This window comes from Balaenoptera ricei, chromosome 17 (assembly GCF_028023285.1).
Source record: "Balaenoptera ricei isolate mBalRic1 chromosome 17, mBalRic1.hap2, whole genome shotgun sequence".
Classification (NCBI taxonomy): Eukaryota; Metazoa; Chordata; class Mammalia; order Artiodactyla; family Balaenopteridae; genus Balaenoptera; species Balaenoptera ricei.
The window spans coordinates 14,495,431-14,514,523 of NC_082655.1; the positions used below are offsets into that span (position 1 = coordinate 14,495,431).

At 47.6% G+C, this 19,093-nt stretch overlaps 1 protein-coding gene across 2 annotated transcripts in view; it reads left to right on the plus strand.

Annotated features, from left to right (window-relative positions):
* LRATD2 (LRAT domain containing 2) overlaps positions 1–18,480 on the plus strand; it is a 714,718-nt gene extending 696,238 nt beyond the window's left edge. Inside the window, exons 18-19 of one of the 2 annotated variants that reach the window (XR_009498431.1) lie at positions 17,958–18,284; positions 18,395–18,480. The gene's annotated coding sequence lies outside the window, so the exon portion shown is untranslated. Of the gene's footprint in view, positions 1–15,848; positions 15,904–17,957; positions 18,285–18,394 lie in introns of those variants that run through there. The other variant, XR_009498437.1, reaches the window with a different exon arrangement.
* Positions 18,481–19,093: the final 613 nt, after the last annotated feature.

The following is a 19,093-nucleotide window of genomic DNA, read 5'->3' on the forward strand; positions in this document are numbered from 1 at the left end:
GCCAACGTCCTACCTTCATCCCATCAGCTCATCCTGCAGGTCACCTGCAGTTTGGTGACAGTTCCCATACACTCCTCTGCCTTCTTACTCCAAACCCCTACATCTCTTGGTCTGAGTTCTTTCTCGGCCACAGGAGTGCACCCCCCTCTCTCAGGGCAGGCCAGGGAGATAATGCTTCCATGAGTGACCCTCAACTAATACAGGACAAGAATTAGTAGATAAATACCCCACTTACCTCATCCCTCAGTGCAGCGCTTTCGAGATCAGCCAATACTGCCTCTTAAAGGGTCCTTAGCACAACTGACTCCCAGGAGCCAACAGTGACAACTGACTCATTCGTGCACCTTCACTGGCTTCCGCCTTTCCCTGGATGACTGCCTTACTCCCCTAATGAAGCTTCCTCAGATCACCTCCGTATTGACTGCTGGCACCCAAATCTCTGCCTGGGGTCTGCTTTTGGGAGCACCCAAACTAAGACAGATTCTTCAATGAAAAATAGTTGTTATACTAAAAGTGCACAAATCATTTAACTATTAATATTAAATTAGGCAGACACTGGCACTGAAATATGATATGGAGCAAGTCTAAAATGAATAAAACCCCTGGTTACAATGTCTCTGTCTCAACAGACTCCTCTAATGCCGACCACCAGTTAACTCAAGGTCAGGGCCTTGCTCACTAGTCATACCAGCCCCAGCCATGCATATGATGTGAGTCCTTCCAAAGCCTGTGACCAGCCAGTGCTGAGCTCTCAGAAATAAATTAATTAGACTCTCCAAGGCCAAGAGACAGCTGCTTTTTGGCTCACTCAGTGTCAACTTCCCGCCATTCTCTTTCATCCTTTTTTTTCCAGATCACAGACTTAAAAGGAAAAAATCAGTGTACCCTCTCATCTTTTTCCTGCACAATCTTCAGAAGTCTTCTCTTAGCTGAGGAAAGGCATCTTCTCAATGACTTATTCAAAGAATGTCCTCTTCCTCCTAGTTGCATTCCTCATCTGTATCAAATAAGTACCCTTTACTCAGCTCTGCAGATGTGGCTAAGTTGTCTCTTGACAGACTGATCTTCCACCAAGACTTGTTAAAATTGTATTTGAGGGTTTTGTCCTTCTGAAGATTTCAAAAATATTTGGAACCTAACGACAACTGTTAAACAAAATTATATAGTCAAATTTGCTGTGCCCTGAAATGTTTTCTAGATTTTCACATGTGTCTTAGAGGAGGTGAATTAGCTTTTTTCTATTGCTGTGCAACATGTTACCACAAACTTAGAGGCTAAAAACAGCACATATTTATTTCCTCACAGTCAGGAATTCAGGCATTGCTTAACTGGGTTCTCTGCTTAGGGTCCACCAGGCTACAATCCAGGTGTCCGTTGGAATGCGTTCTCATCTGGAGACTCCTCCACTGGGAAAGGACCGAGTTCCAAGTTCATGCAGGTTGTTGGCAGAATTCACTTCCGGTGGCTGTCTCACTGAGGGTCCTGACTGCGTGCCGGCTGCCAGCTAGAGGCTCTCCTCAGATCCAAGATGTACCCACAGCTCCTTGCCACGTGGGCTCATCTATCATGGTCGTTTACTTCTCATCTCCTGTTATTTAACCCTTGTATAATCCCCTCCTGATTGTGGGCTGAACCTAGTTACTTGTTTCTAATTAATAGAAAAAAAATTGATGGGATGCCAATTCCAAGACGAGATTGCAAGAGACTGTGACTCCTGTCTCGTTTGCAGTCTCTCTTCCTCTCACTTGTTCATTTTGATGAAGCCAGTGCTGTGTTGTGTGATGCTCTATGGAGGGATCCACATGGCAAGGAACCAAGGAGGGCCTCCAGCCAACAGCTCCTGAGGAACTGAGGCCCTCAGTGCAAGAAACTAAATCCTGCCAACAACCGTAGGAGCGAACTGGAAAGCAGAACCTTCCCAATCAAGCCTTGAGAAGACTTCAGCCACGTGAGAGTCCCAGAGCCAGAGGACCCAGTTAAGCCTCTCTTGGATTCCTGACCCAGAAAAGCTGTGAGATACTAAATGATGCTGTTTGAAGCCCCTAAGTATTGGAATAATTTGTTACACAGCAATAGATAACTAACACACCCCTCACCAATGGTTTGTGCCCAATAACTTAGTAAACATAATCCTAAAAGAAGAGTGTTGGGGCACTGTTCCAAGGGGATAAGTGGGGCAATGCAGAAAACAAAGGGACAGCTTGAGTGCAATGGCTCAGAAATTTCTCAATAGCCTCTTTACATCTTGGAGCTTGACCCAGAACCTGTGAGCAGAGAGGTTGAAACCGAAGCAAACAAAAATTAGAATTATTCCATTAAAATCTCCTTGTCTATTAAGATGCAAGGTGGCCTTGTCTTGCAGACAAGATGCAGAGACAGGCATTCTCCTCAGGTCGTCAGGGAACACAGTGAGATGCTGGATGGAGACAGTAGCCCCAGTACAGATACCAGTCACACCAGCCTTGGCAAGAGCCACCAAAACTTGGCTGTAGACATCAGAGCAGAAAGCTGGAGACGACAAAGAGAAGAGTAAACACTACATGGGAGCCAGAAGGATGGAGTTCACATGTACACATGAGCCATCCCCTGGGACTTCCAGAAATAACTGAGGTGAGAGCCTTGGCAGGGAGGAAGAGACTAGCACAAGGTGCGCATGGGTAAATATAAATATTTATTGACGGTGACAAAGTGATGGATGTGATGGATATGGTGACCCTGACCCTTCCCCCAATCTTTGATCCCTGAGGACGTAGGAATATAAAATCATTTTCTTCCTAATGGTATTATAAGTCCCTACGGTACAGAGGTGAAGACTATGGATGGAGAGAAAGACAGTGGTCGTTCCTATTTAATGAGTTGAATAGAAATGAGTTTATGCTTCATCCACTTGCCCCGTCCCTTGGTTACAGGCTGCTTTTTGGGCCGGGTCGGCTGAGGGCAGAAGCCTGTGTATTCGGGGCTGCACGTCAGCCAGCTCGTCATCACAACACAGCCAGGCCCCATCTCAAACTGTTGGAAAGTACAATCTCAAAGCCTTCGCCTTCCTCAAAGCTGAACCCACTCTTGGTCCAGCTCCAAGAACAATCAACCCAGAAAATGTGGAATGGAGAAAACATCAATGCAAGCATGGACCATTTCCAAAATAATAAATGATGCTGTTTTAAGCCATGAAGTGTAGGGGACATTTGTTACACAGCAATAGATAATTAATACACCCTCAACTGAGGGTTTGTGCCCCACGCTTTAGAAAACAGCATCCTAAAAGATCAACATTAAGTCACCATTCCAGTGGGGCGAGTGGGATAATGATGAAAAAGAGAGGGACAGAAAGCTAGATGAGAAATCAAAAGCCTTGGGTTCTGGTTCCAGCTCTATCAAGACTCCCCAGCTGTCTGAGCTCTGTGAGATCATTTCCTCTTCTGTAAAGTAGAATTCATGATAAATGCCTTTCTTACATCACACTGTTACTGTGAGACTGAGATTACAGAACCCGAGTGAAAGCTTTGTAATATGTGAGGTTATATCCCAAGTAAGGGGTTATAATCATCCACATTATCATCACCATCTTTATTGCCGGCTGTTACAAGGTAAAGCCAACAAAACTCTGAAAGGCTCAGTCAAAGTCCAACCAAGTGACTAGAAACCACTCTAAGTATTTGGAACCGGGAGAAATTAATATAGGAAGTGGGTTCCACAGGTGATGGAAGGGCTGGAAAGCCCACCAGAAAATAATGGGGGTGACCCAGAGATTAGTAATAGCAAGAAGGGCTTCCCTGGTGGTGCAGTGGTTAAGAATCCGCCTGCCAATGCAGGGGACACGGGTTCAAGCCCTGGTCTGGGATGATCCCACATGCCGCAGAGCAATTAAGCCCATGTGCCACAACTACTGAGCCTGCGTTCTAGAGCCCGCGAGCCACAACTACTGAGCCCATGAGCCACAATTACTGAAGCCCGCGTGCCTAGAGCCTGTGCTCCACAACAAGAGAAGCCACCGCAATGAGAAGCCTGCGCACCGCAAGGACGAGTAGCCCCTGCTCGCAACTAGAGAAAGCCCGCACGCAGCAACAAAGACCCTACACGGCCAAAAATAAATAAAATAAATTTAAAAAAATAATAATAATAGCAGGAAATCTCTTAGCTGGAGGGATAGAGGAAGGAGGCAGGACCATAACAACCTAAGGCCTGGGGTCACCCTATAAGAACCTGGAACCATAGTGGGAGCCAGAAGCAAGGAAGAAATGCAACCTCTGCCAGATACTTCTGAAGGCAGCGGCGGGGGGTGGGGGGGGGGGGTGAGAAATACCCTGGTTTCTCCCTTCCCAATGCCCTTCAATAATTATCCAGTGCCTCCCATTGGCCAGACCCAGCTAGAAACCAGCTGACACAGGAATGACAAATGGAACTGAAGCCAACAAGCCCTGGGCCAAAGAAGCAGTCTATTTAGCCAGAAATGCAATAATATGCTAGAAATGAAAGTAACATAACAAAGAGACTCAGAAGTCCCAAAGACTCAGACTCCAAAAGAGCATGGGAATTCATCTGGCCCAATCCCTCATTCCACAGGCGAGGCCTCAAAGAGGAAAATGACATGACTTGCCCAGAATCAGCTGGCTAGGGGCAGCCTGAAACCCAGGCATCTGAATTCCTAGTTCGTAGCTTTTTTCACAGCATTAACCTTACAATGATGACTAGCAGAGGTGCTTCAGCTTAACAAAGGGATGTATTCCAACAGTTGATTTCTAAGATGATTGTTCAGACCTGAGAACTCATTTTCCCATAGAAACAAGGCTATCTTGGCTGATTGTGGTCCCAGTCTGGCTCTTTAGCCCACCACATGGGAAGAAAGGAACCTTCCTTCTCCGAATTAATGTGAAATCAAGAGGCTGATGAGCATCTTTCTCCCAGGGCAGAACAGAAGAGAGTCTCTCCCCCATCTCCTTGCTCTGCCATTAAAGGGGTCCTGGGGGTGGGGACCTCCCTGCCTTCATCACTCCTCCTTCATCACTGCCAGACTTTCCCACAGTGCTCATTCCTGTGGCTGCAGGCTCAGCCACAGGGTAAGAGCTCCCGGAGGGCTGGAAGCAGGTTCTTTTTTTTTTTTTTTAAAACACCTTTGCACCCTCGGCACTCTTCTAGTAACTGGCCCAACCAAATCCTGTGATTGTCACCATGCCCTCCCTAGTGGGATCTGAATTAGCATCTTCAAAGTATAGTCATTATTCTGCCAATGCAGGGGACACGGGTTCGAGCCCTGGTCCGGGAAAATCCCACCTGTCTCGGAGCAACTAAGCCCGCGCACCACAACTACTGAGCCTGCGCTCTAGAGCCCGCGAGCCACAACTACTGAAGCCCGCATGCCTAGAGCCCGTGCTCCACAACAGGAGAAGCCACCGCAATGAGAAGCCCGTGCACCGCAACGAAGAGTAGCCCCCACTCGCCGCAACTAGAGAAAGCCCACGCGCAGCAACAAAGACCCAATGCAGCCAAAAATTAATTGATTAATTACTTATTTTTAAAGTATAGTCATTATTATGAAATCATTTTATATTTGGAAAATGAAAAAAATTGCCTTTTGTTTTTCTACTCTAAGTGAAATAAAGTAAAATTTGCACACACACACAAAGTGCTCTTAGATGGTGAGGCGAATGAGGGGAGATGTGGAGAGATGGGGGGCTGTTATCTGTGAGATGAAGTCTCCCGTTCTCTGGGGCCACTGTGGGGTCATTGTCCTGTGGTTTGGGCAGAGAATTCCTTAAACAGCTACAAGGTTGCCCATACTTGATCTTCCTGTTTTAGACACGCCCCCTGCAATCGGTGAGCTCCAATTTAAGCAGCCAACCACCCAGAAAGAAACTACCCATCCACCCAAAAATGAGAATGAGGGCAAATTTCCCAGGAACTTAAAACAAAATGCAACTCGGGAGCTAATGCAAAAATGGAAACTGAAATACACTTTCTGCTCTACAGGTCGAAACGCAGAAAGAAATTTCCTCAAAACTTAACCCTACCTCCCAGTTGAAGAGAACAGGAAATCCAAGTCTGTACAGCTTTGGCAGTGTTCACACTCCAGTGCCCTCTGCCGTGAAGCTCCCCTGCCCTGCAAAGGAGGAAGTGATTGGTCCCCACCCCTGTCCCCCATGCCCCTGTCCCTTGTTCCCATCCCACTGGGTCAGGGCCACCATATACAGTCACACAGGCAGCACACTGCCCAATTCAGGGGGTGCCATTTCCATCAGCGGCAGTGTGAATGGCGCCCCCTGGAGTTGTGCCGCGCTTCTATTAGAATATCTTGACAATTGCTATGTCTTAAGACTGACATCTACAAGGCCACAAGGTTCTAGCTGAATTACAGTCACCTCTGTGTCCCTAGCACCTAGCACAGTGCCTGGTACAGAGTAGAACGTCAATAAAAACTCCTAGGGATTTCAGAAGCAATGAATTTGAGAAGAGAGTCAGCACCCCACTTAGACAGGAAATAAGTAATTATTTTAAATAGCAGCAGCATCCTAATTAGAGTATGGATTCTTCTTGAACTAACCTTGGATACTTTAAAGAGCAAATATAACAGAGTGATTAAAATCTCTGGCTCTGAGCTCAGAAGGATCTGGGTTTGAATCCCTGCTCCGCAACTACTGAACCATGCTGGGCACATTCGTAAACCTCTCTAAGCCTTAGGTTCCTCGTCTGTGAGGACCCACTGAGATCATGCTTTAGCCTAGTGCCTGGTACATAGTAATGTAAGTCTTACTTGTAATGATAAAGTACATTGTTAATGGCAATTAATCCATAATTAAACATTAATCCTAAAAGGCACATTTTAACTATCGATATTTATATCCCACCGGCATGAATATGCCCAACATATTGAGTGCTCAGTTAATGCTTACTGAATGAGAGAGAGAGAAAGAAAGAAAGAAAGAGGAGAAACACAGAGAATGAGAATGAAAGCGAGGGGGGTGGAGGGAGGTGGAGAGGAAGAAGAGGGAGGGTGGGAGGGAAGAGGGTACTGAACTGGGAGTCAGGAGAGATACAGCTTCAAATCTGACATCACTAACATTGTGACTTTGAGTGAGCTCTTGTCTTTGTCTCAATTTGCTCCTTTTTAAGATCAAAGATTGTTAGATGATGTCTCAGGTCCCTTCTCCAGGATCCCCTCCCACCTCTCGCTCCTGATCTTTTTTTGCAGGGTTCCCTCAGATCCTGCAGGTGGTGCTGCTGAGTTAAGGAGAAGACCTGTTTTTCTGCAGCCTGGTGTCCAGCTGCCAAGCCTCTGCTTAAACGGCAGACTGGGAATTAGGGAAATCACTTACTTGTTGCTGAAAATGCCTGGGGCAGTAAACGAATCATTCCGTTTCCTTTCTTGCCTACTTGGCCTCTCCCGGTCCTGTGAAAGCTCTGTGGATGTGGGGAGACAGCCGGCCCTGGATTCCAAGTCCAGTTCCACCACTTCCTGGCCAGTGACCCTGGGCAAAGGCATTTGCCCTCTTGGAGTCTCTTTAGTAGTCTTCAAAATGAGGAAAATAATATGGACGCCCCTGGAGCATCGGGAAAATTAAATATTGTTTGTCAGTTGAAGAGCCCAGTGCCTGGCACATAGTAGGTGTTCAAGAAATAACGTTCCCTTTCCTTCCCTGCCTTTAATTCACTAAGGACTATGGCTAGTGCTTGAGAAGAAATGAACAAGGTGTAATGATAGAGTGATGGGGAGGTGGGGTTTCCGAGGGGGATCCCCTGAGGAGAGGACACATCATCTGAGGCAGGCAAGATAAGGAGAGATGTCCCAGGCAAAAGGACCAGCACGTGCAAAGGCACAGCCCATCTCATCCAGCTCCCCCGCCCCCTTCCTTTACAAACTCATCCTCAATCCAGTGGTTCTGTCCCCTAAGCCCAGAGCCCACCTTGTTCATGCCTCTAGAACAGCAGTCATCTGCCTGTGTTGTAAGTTTTATGTACCCAGTCAGGTCTCTTCAAGGACCAGGAGTGCATTTTATTCATCTCTGTCTCCCCAGAGCCTGGCACAACAAATGCCTTAGTGAATGGATGAGCTGATGAAAGTACCACACTGGCATCATCCTACCTCTTATTGGCAGTCTCTATACACAGGCATCCTGACCTTTAGCTGTTCCCCCCCCCACCACCACATATCTTGCATATCTAGCCCTTGGTACCTGGTAGGCCCTCGATACATGCTCACGTTGTTGAAATCCAGTTGCATTTTCCTTTATTGAGCACCTGCTGTGTGCCAAGCACTGGCAATGCAAAGATACACAAGGGCTCATTCTAGAAGAATAAAAGTACAGGAGCATATATGCCGCAAATGCTATGTTCATATCCCAGGGCTAAGTGCTCTGCACATACTCTTCCACTTAATCCTCACGAAACCCTATGAAGTAGGTACTATGATTAGCACCATTTCACAGATGGGGAAAGTGAGGCTCAGGTGGGGAGACTTGTGCAGGGTGGCAGAGCCAGACTGAAAGCCAGGAGCCTGTCATGAAAGGACTTGCCACTCACCGCTTTGTCATGAACATACACACATGTGTGTATATAAATTGTCTAGACGTGTGTTCAGTGTAGGAGAGCAAAGGAATGGGACGGCAGTTGGGAAAGATTTCCCAGAAAGTCAGCATGAATTGGACCTTAAAAGATAGGAAGAGTTTTCCAGATGGATCATGGGTTCAGTGGGGAAGGTGCAGGAGAGAGGGAGGAAGGAATATTCTAGGTGGAGGGAAGAGGTCTGCAGCCTGCAGGACTCTGGTGGTGAGATGGCGATAAGACAGAGCCTGTCTGGGAGACACAGGCTGCTTCTCCCCTCTGGAAAGTCAAGTGCTGAGTCTAGAGCAGGCCAGCTCAGGAAAAGACACACAGGACTGGAAACTCTAGAAAAACATACTCTAGAGATAAGTTTAACGAATAGAAACTTTCACCCTTTTTAGTAGCCCATCTGCATGACTTGCCTGCTTTAGTCCAGGCAATCAAAACATACAAAGGCCCCAAACACTTATTCAACATTCACTAAACACCTACTAGGTGTCAGGCACTTACCAGCGAACACCCAATCTGGGCTGTAAACGTTGTACTATGAGAGGAGGTGGAACAATTAAGGTTTGAATTTGTCCAGGTTTGCATCTCAGCTCCGGTAAATACTCACCAGGCACGTAACCTTGCACAAGTTATTTCTCCCCTCCATACCTTGTTTCCTTATGTGTTAAATGAGAATACTGATAAACAGCAATCACATAGGACTGTTGTATTAAATGAGTTCATTTAATGAACAGCCTGGCAGATAGTAAGCACTCAGTAGATGTTGGATATTATACATGTGCGCTACCACTGAAAATATACTCTTTATTGAACACCTACTAAGTGCCAGGCATTGGGCTAGAAGCAGAGGGTTTAGAGATATTAAGGAGAAAACCGCAGGCCCAAAACGGGGTTGCTTGTGCTAAATCTCACGATACCAAATCTGGATTTAAAACATGACTTAAGGCTTCCCTGGTGGCGCAGTGGTTAGGAATCCGCCTGCCAATGCAGGGGACATGGGTTCGAGCCCTGGTCCAGGAAGATCCCACATGCCGCGGAGCAACTAAGCCCGTGCGCCACAACTACTGAGCCCATGTGCAACAACTACTGAGCCTGTGCTCTAGAGCCCGTGCTCCGCAACTAGAGAAGCCACCGCAATGAGAAGCCTGTGCACCGCAGCGAAGACCCAATGCAGCCAAAAATAAATAAATAAAATAAATAAAAATTTAAAAAATAAATAAAACCTGACTTAATTGCAATTTTGACCTTCCCCCAAAATGTAATCTTAGTCAGCCAGTCTGGAATTTTCTGGTCAGCACCAATAAGGTAATCTGTCACAGGGGCCTTCTCCATCCCTCCCCCAAAGGAAGAAGAGGCAGTCTGCATGACGAAGACCCCTGTTGGTCCCTGTTCCCAAAAGAAGACGTTCTGCCCGGAAATGATCTTTTCTTTTCCTTTGCAGATACCTTCTTGCCCCTCCTTCTGCCTATAAAAACCTTCCATTTGGTCCAACGCCTTGGAGTGCCTGTTTGTTTACTGGCTGGCATGCTGCCTGATTCATGAGTCTTTGAGTAAGGCCAGTTAGATCTTCACATTTACTCAGTTGAATTTTGTTTTTTAACAGAGATGAATAAGACCATGGCCACTGCACTCCAGTAGGGCAGTCGAGTAAGAGTGAGGCTTATGACGAAAGTGATTACAACAGAGGAAAACAGTCCTATATTAATAATAATCATGAGGAATTCTCATCCATGGTGTGATTCGTGGGTGCAAAGGACTGTGTAAAGCTGGCTGTATATTCGATCCTCCCCACAGAGCTTTAGGGAGAGACCATCGTTGTCTCTAGTTCTACTTGAGGAAACAAGACTTCTCAGCAAAGGATGCAGCTGGGGTCTCAATTCAGACCGGAGGCCACGCTGCTAAGTAGGATGCGCAGGGCTAGGGGGGCACGAGGAAGGAGCAAGTTCACCCTCCAGTGGGTGAGAGGGGAGGCCACGCAGAGGAGGTGACGTCTGAGCTGTGCCTTTAAGGATGCTGATGCTGAGAAAGAGAAGGGACTGGGGGGCGGGGGGCGGGATGGGGAGAGCGCACATGACACAGAGGCCTGGGGGTGAGAACAGTGTGCAGGACAGTGAGACGCTGCCCTGCCTGAAGCGGGGGGCGGGCAGGTGTCAGAGCCGCGTCTGGAGAGAGGCTTTGAGCGCTGGGCTATGGAGTTCAGACTGTTCCTGCAGAAGACGGGGACTCACTGCAGGTTTCCAATCACGGGGATGCTCCTCTCCACTCGCCCCCGGCCCCCAGGAATCCCGGCCAAGGCAGGATCCTCGGGCTTCTCATTAACGTGTTGGTCAAGGAGCCTGTCCGGCCTCCACATGGCGCGTAAATAATTTTCAGTGACGGAGCGTGTTTGTGTGGCCAGCCCGCCGCCTCGCTCCTCCAGCCTCAGTGCTTCCTCTCGCTCCGCGGGCCGGCGAGGCCCCGCCCCCGGCCCCGCGGGGCGGAGTCGGAGGCCGGGAGCACCTCAGGACTCCCCCCAGCGCCGCCCCTCCGGTGAGAGTCAGGGATTTCACGGTCCGGGAAGGCTGCGGAGCCCCTCAGTCCTGGGTCCCAGGGAAATCACATCCAATCCCAACCCCATGAAGGGGCCTTTCCTGTTCTCAGCACGTTTTCCAGAAATAAGTTAGAAAGGGTGGACGTGGCCTCGGGGACAGGGTGGAGGGCTGGGCCTGGAAGTGAGGGGCAGCGTGGGGGAGGCACGTGAGCGGGGCTTCCTGCCTGAGCCTGCAGGGGCTGGGGCTGTGCCTGCACAGCGGTTTCCCTGCCCCGGGAGTCCAGGGTCCCCAAGGAAAGCTCCTCAATCCCATGAACCAGCTCTCCCCCGATGGCAAAAATTTAATCAGTCTGTGTCATACAGAGTGAAGAAAGTCAGAAAGAGAAAAACAACTATGGTAGAATATCGCTTACATGTGGAATCTAGAAAAATGATACAGATGAACTTCTTTGCAAAGCAGAAATAGAGACACAGACATAGAGAACAGACGTATGGATACTGCTGCCAAAATCTTGGCTCTCTGTGCACCGATGTTGAATAGATGCACGAAGACAGTTTGGATACAAAGTGGGGAAGGGGGAGTGGGATGAATTGGGAGACTGGGATTGACATATATACACTATTGATACTATGTATAAAATAGATAACTAATGAGAACAGACTGTATAGCACAGGGAACTCTACCCAATGCTCTGTGGTGACCTAAATGGGAAGGAAATCCAAAAAAGAGGGGATATAAGTATACATATAGCTGATTCACTTTGCTGTACAGCAGAAACTAACAAAACATTGTAAAGCAACTACACTCCAATAAAAATTAATTTAAAAAAAAAAGAATGACATCAGAGGAATGTAAACTACTAGTAAATCAGAAAAATTAAAGTGAATGACACTAATTTTTTTAAATAAAAAAAAATTATCAGTCTACCAAGTGCAGGAATTACGTAGCACAAATGTGACTGTGACTTATTAAGAAGAAATATATATTTGGTCTTCATCCTGGTTCCTTACACAGCATTCCTAAAACTCTTGGAATTTCCTAAGTGAAGAGAGTGATCAAGGTGTCTTTTGTTATTTAAGTGAGGTAACTTTTGGAAAGCCCCAACTTCACCTAAGGATGGGGGCTGGTTGCCAGGGAAACCAGCCAAGTGATTACAGGGTTGGAAATTTCAGCCCCACCCTCCAGCCTCGGGGGAGGGGAGAAGGGCTGGAGATTGAGTTCCGTGGCCGAAGGCCAATGATTTAATTAATTGTTCCGACGTCCTGAAACCGCCATAAAAATCCAAAAGGATGGGCTTTTGGAGAGCTTCCGGGTTGATGAACCAGAACTCCTCCACGTGCCATAGTGGTGGCCCCCAAACTCCACAGAAGCTCCCGCATTTGGGACTTCACCCTACGTGTCTCTGCATCTGGCTGTTGATTCATATCCTTTAATATTCTTTGTAATAAACCGGTAATCTAGTGATTGAACTGATTTCCTGAGTTCTGTGAGCCGCTCTGGCAAATTAATCCCCTCAAGGAGGGGGTCATGGGAACCTCCGATTTACTGCCAGTCTGTCAGGAGCACAGGTAACACCTGGACTTGCAATAAACATCTGAAGTGGGTTCAGTCTTGTGGGATTGAGCCCTTAGCCTGTGAGATCTGATGCCACTTCAGATAGCAGTAGATAGTGTCAAAATTTAGTTAAAATGCAGGACATCCAGATGGTGTCTCGGAGAATTACTTGGTGGTGTGGGAAAAAACACACATCCAAACTGGTGTCAGAATCATAGGAGTAAAACCAAAATAATATCCAATTTAATACGGTCCTGTGATCTATATTGAAGTTGCGTTCAGGTACATTGTGACACCAAGGTCTGTTACATGTAAATTTGTATCTGAACCAAGTTGGTGAGATGTTGTGAATTCAGCTGGGTGTTGAAGCTGAGGATAAGTTCAGGCTGAATAGAAAGAAGCCTTTTGCTCAAATCTAGGCAGAAGAGGAGATGGCTAAATTGAATAAGGATTGCTACCAGTTAGGATTAGTAAGAAAGCTTCCAAAATTTACCTAGATGTTTGGATTTTATTAAATTCTTGCTGCAACTCTGAATTGTCTTGTTAAACATACTAACTTGTCATACTGAGCAAAAGAAATACTTGGCAGTGGCTTCACAGCACACGTGCGTGCACACACACACACACACACACACACAAATACTCATTATTCATCGAACTGTAGTGATGTTCTTTTAAATTGCCATGACCACTGAATTAGTTAATGCTGTACCACTGTTCCTAGGGGAAATAGAAGGTTAGGTTCCTGTGAGCCTCTGGTCACAACATTTTCATCAACCCATCAGTACCATAACCTTGCTTTATATATCAATATGTTTCTGTTTCAAGACACTTTATTTAGTATGTATTGTTGATTCATTAACAGTGAACTCATGGCTAACAACACTATAACCCATGCCTGAAAGAAGCTTAGCTAATACACCTATATTCCCCATAAGGCACCTCACAGCCTCCTGTGCTTAGGACACTACACAGCACGAGGCACTATGCTTGGGGGCGATGTTAAACAGCAAAGTCACCCAAAAGAAGTACAAAAATGCTCAAAAGATGGCATGAAATAGACTACAAAAAGGACCCTTGTTTACAATACAAGAGCTGAAACAAGAAGGCAGCGCACCGTTCAGGTGGGAACGTGAGGGTTGGGTGAGTCACGTGTTTTCACTGTGCTGCACATGACCACAAATGATTGTGAAAGAGCCATGAATATAGGTTTGGGGGTTACAAGCAAATATTAGCAAGTAGGCAAATTTACAAATACAGAATTCACAAATAATGAGGATCAACTGTGTGTGTGTGTGTGTGTGTGTTGTATATGTTATACCTGACTGTGGTCCCCAGGGATGCTGGCCTATCAGGAGCCCCCTCCCCTGGTTTCCCCGGGCCCTCCAGGCAGATGGGGAACAGCTGCAGCTGTGGTTGGTGGCTCCCAGAGGGCAGAGCAGGAAGATGGTTCTGAGTAGCATTCACATGCAAAGAGCGCTTAGCCAACGCTTTCTCTGTGGAATATTTAAAACAGCCTGCACTGCTCTCTGAGTGGAATATTTAAAACAGCCTGCACTGCTCTCTGCCCAGAGTCGTCCCCCTAACACATCCTCCCAGTTAGTGACAACTTAGGCCCAAAGGCTCACCCAGCACCCTCCTCCTTGAAGCCCTACCTGACTCCCAGGGGCAGCTGACCATTCCCGCCTCTGCATGTCCCCCATGTACCCTGTGTGATAATGGGACCCATTGTCCTGTCTGTATCCCCACCTGGAGTGCTAGACACAGAAGGCAGAAACCACGTCTAGTTCTTTTTTTTTTTTAATTCCCCACACCGGGCACAGTTCCCAATGACCAGGAGTTGTCGAGTGTTTTGAATCATTGAACAGCAGAAACAACAGGGTCATTCAAGATCATCCAGCCCCAGGAGACTCAAAGTGGAGACCATGACCAATCAGCAGTCCAACTGCGGAGTTTGTAAGCAATGCAGATTCCCTGGCCCTTCCCCAGATCTTTGGAATCAGAATTTCTGGGGAGGGATCCAGCAATTGGTATAATAACAAGTGTTCCAGAATATTCTTATGCCTACTAGGTTTTAGAAGCTCTGGGTTTGTTCGACTCCCCTCCACCCCCATGCCTTTACAGATAGGAAGTGGAGAATTGGTAAAGAGACAAGTTTCCCCAAAGACACGCATTTGGTTAAGGGCAGAGGTGGAGCAAAAGCCCATATCCTGACTCTTGATCCTGTGCTCTCCTGAGCATTCCACAGTGGGGAGGCCAACAGGTGCCCTCGCTGAAACCAGCCCTTCATAGTGTTTCTCCACGAGACAAGTTCTCATTTTTATTCTCATTCATGGGTCTCCTCCTCCTCCTCTTCCTCTCTCACCTTCTCTTCCCCCATCCTTCAACTTGGGGAAATAGCTTAAGCTCTCTGGGCACCTACTTCCTTTGCATGTCAAATGGGAACGACCGCCCCTCCCCTGGCCAGCTCAGGTCAATCCAAAGAACACAAGTTACCTCCAAGGGGATGCTCTGGTAATGACTGAAATGATGCAATTTGGGGAAAAGGCCTTGGGAAATTAAAACGGTCCACACAGAGGGCAGGAGTTATCTGTAAACTCTTCCTCCATCAAACGGTCATCCTGATTCCCACCGCCAACCCTCACTGCCCCCACCATCCTCTCCCTCAGCTGTGACAACAGGATTTGTTTTTCTCTGCAGTGGGCTCTGGGTTATACATACAGGCAACTAGGTGAACGTTCTGTGAGGCCGTTAGGGTTTCTCAGAATGAGTCATTTTTTCAAAAATAACAAAACCTCTCGACATCACTTGATTTCAGCATTCTTGCCAGGCTCTTGTAACCTCTTTTGCAATTGCATTCCAAGCACTCCTGACTTTTTTCTCAGGCCTGATGGCAAGTCCCCCCTCCCAGCAGAAGGACTGATAAACAAAGAAACCAAGCTCAGGATCTGCCCATCCTGGTCCGAATATGTTTAGGTTTCAGAGGCTGGGAAGGAAATGTCTGGAGGCTCTGGACGGCAGTGGGGGAGGGAGCACAAGATCAGAGAGGCTGCCCTGGCTTCCAGCCCGCAGTCGCTCACTGGACTTTGACAAACCACCCCACTACATCACCTTCTCTACCCCCGTTAGGACTGGCTAAGGATACGAAGAGCGACAGCTAACAATTGCTTAATGTGTCATGGTTTTACAAAGCACATTTCACTTCCATCACCTGTGCAGATGAGAACGTTCAAAGCTCCTGGAGAAGTGGAGAAGGTGGATGTCTTGCCTGAGTGCTGGCAGTCGATAGTGATGCTTGTCTCTGTGCACTGAGTGAGCCGGGCACTTTGCCAGTTGTATCTCAATGTTATACTCTTCATCCACCAGTGCCCACAGGTAGGTTGTTACTCTCCCCATTTTCTAGATAGAGAAACTGAGGCTCAGAGAGGTTAAGTAACTTTCCCAATGTCTCACATCGAGTGGCAGAGCTGGAATTGAAACCCAAGTGTGCCTGGTTTTAAAGCCTGTGTCTTTTCCAATCCTTCACAGGCAAATACTGCTCTCAAAGAACTTTGCACGTTATTCCACTGGCACTTATCGTGAATTTGAATTGACACTCTACGTCTCTTTGTCCTGTGAGCTCCTCAAAGCGAGGAGAGTACTTTATTCATCTCTGTACCCTCAGCATACAGCTCACTAATTGACATAGACGCATGCACCCATTGTTGGATGAAATCCGTGAAGGACTCAACCTCTGGCCCTCAGAGGGCAGACCTGGGCGTGTCCCCTGTACTCACTGCCACTCCCATTCCAGAGCCCTCAGAGCCTGTGGTCTGAGGAAACCCCAGATCTAAACCTGCCCCCTGTACTTCCTGACCTTGGTAAAGGCATCTCACCTCCCCCAGGTCCATGTTTGCGCTGGAGAAGTTTTCTCATCTGTGCAAACATGTTATTGGACACGAGGCACTCAGAGGGACCTCTAGGCTCTCACAGGGGATGCTTCTGAAAGTGTGTTGAGTTTTCTCAAGAGGACAGGGCCTAGCACATTTGTTGCTTGAATAACATTCGTTTGCAAAAAGGGTGCAGCAAAACTCATTAACAGAGTCCATAACATTGATCCAATAGTATGCTTTGCATTTACTTTTGTCTCTGTAAGATCCTTGCACAGAAGGGGAAGTGGAACCTCAGAAATCTTAACTCTGTATGACTAAAATCCTGTGTGAATGAAATATATACACCCAGTATCACTATTGTGTTTGCATCTGCTTTAAGACTCAAGCTAGGTGTCACTTTCCTACGGTCCCCACCCCCTCCTGCCATCCCATCACCAGGCTGGGTGGGACGGCCCTCCGCCATGCTTACGTCAGGGCACACATCACTTTTGCATTAAAACTTCCTGCTTATTTATCTCTCTTCCGGGAGGCTGTGTGCCTGTGTTTATCTATTTCCTACTACGCCTTGTGCCAGATGGTTCTTTGCATCTTCAGCATTTAGCCAGAGTGCAGAGCAGAGCCGCGACTTAAATGTTCGATGATTGCACGACTTCCCCAATCCCATACTCCTGCAGAAGCCTCTGCTCTTCTGAGAGCACATCCACATAATAACCCTGGGAACTAGGTAGCGGTTCTCTCCTTGTGCCCATTTTAAAGATAAATGCACTAAGACTCAGAACGCTGAATGACTCATCCAACACTGTCCAGCCAGGAAGGGGTAGCACCCACACTAGAATTACAAAACCACGGACGATGAGATTTGGGGGAGCCTTGAAGGCCATGTAAGACAGAGCTCTTCCAACCTGGTTTTAGCAAAGGAATCTTTTTTTCTTCTTTCCCCAATGAAATCTTCCTCGAAATCACAATATAAAACGTTTGCCAGGAGAACCTGCTCTTGATAAAGAAAAAGTAGAAATATTGAACCCCCATCATTTCAGCCCCTCAACTGGCCCTCAGGAGGAGGGAGAGGGTTCACGAACACCACTGGAAAGCCACTGATCCAAATAGACGTTCTAGAGCATCTACGTTTATGTTCTAATCTCGTGTTCCTTCAACTGTAGCACCCCGCTTCCCCGAGGTTGCCTTCCTCATTCAAAAACTAACTCCCTCTTGGCCACCACTGTGTCAAGCCCAGGGCTAAATGCTACCAAGGATGCCACTTATTTTGGACCTGGGGTCCAAGGATCCACTTTGATCCCCAGTCCTACCATTTCCTGGCTGGGAACCTTGGGAAAGTCACTTGATCTCTCTCTGAGCCTTGGCTGCTTCACCCATAAAGTGGCCCCAAGGCTTGGATTGAATGAGTTTGTTGTCCCATGAGTGTAAACACACTGAGCATGGATCTTGACACCTGCAGGTGCTCCTGAAGCATTGACGGCGTCTGCGGATTCAGGGTTCTCCAAGGTGCGGAGCAGAACCCCCAGGAAGGACCTGAGATCCCTTCTGTTAGGAGGTCCACACTTTTATTTTAATAATCACACCTCATCCTACAAGTGAGTGGGGTTTACGTTTACAGTAGCAACGCCTGTGCTAAAGACATGGATTTAAATGAAAGAAATGTGGGTTGATTTCATCTCAAATCCCAAGTTAGCAGCGTTACGGGTGAGAAACAGGTGTGGCCAGCGCGGAGCAGGAGCACCTGAATGGCTGGTGCCCAGGAGCCTGAGAACCCACGGGGCCACAGGTAAAGCGGAGGGTGGGGCGGAGAGCCACCCTTCGTGTGCTTGGCTTCTGTTTCCCCAACCCCAGCCAGCTATCTCTCTGGAGGTGCTGACAGGTGCATTATTCCATCAGGTAGCGCTGTCTAATTTGGAAACCTCCCAGATCCCCTGCAGGCCTCAAAGGGAGAAAGGAGACAACGAGGTCTCAGGAAAGAAGCCTCCAGGAGCAGCTTTTCCTCTCTGCCTCTCATATCTTCATCTCTATCTGAAAGGTAGCAGCTGGCTGGCAGTGGCTGAATTTTGCAGGAGCCTCCAGGTTCCAACTTCAAAACCATTTGTTATTTTTAACAATAATAATAATAATCCTCTAACATGTGCGTTGTGGACCCAGTCCTTTCACTACATCGCGTCACTGCCTTTGAAATCCTCGTGTCTTGGGGAAGAAGAAAGCTGGACAGGGGCCACTAGCCCTCCTTTGCAGATGAGGCAGTCGAGTCTTACAGTGGCTGGGGGTCACGGAGTGCCCAGGTGGCAGCACGTGGACTGGATCCTGGGGTCTTCCCTCCAATTTCAGTCCTCTTTCTAGAGCCTGTACCTTCCAGAAACATCCAGTAACTTATAAGGTGGGTGGGAAGGAAAAGGACCAGTGCCCCTGGCCTCACAGCCTCCCCTCATCAGCCAAATGGCTCTGGCACGTGTGTGGCCTCCCGGCATGACGACGTTGCCCAGGGCATCAGCACAGCACGGCTGGCCAGCAGCATCCTTGTAAATTCCTGGCTCGGTGCTCTGAGCCCTCACCAGCACCCCCGGGTCGCTTGTCTTCCTTCTGTGG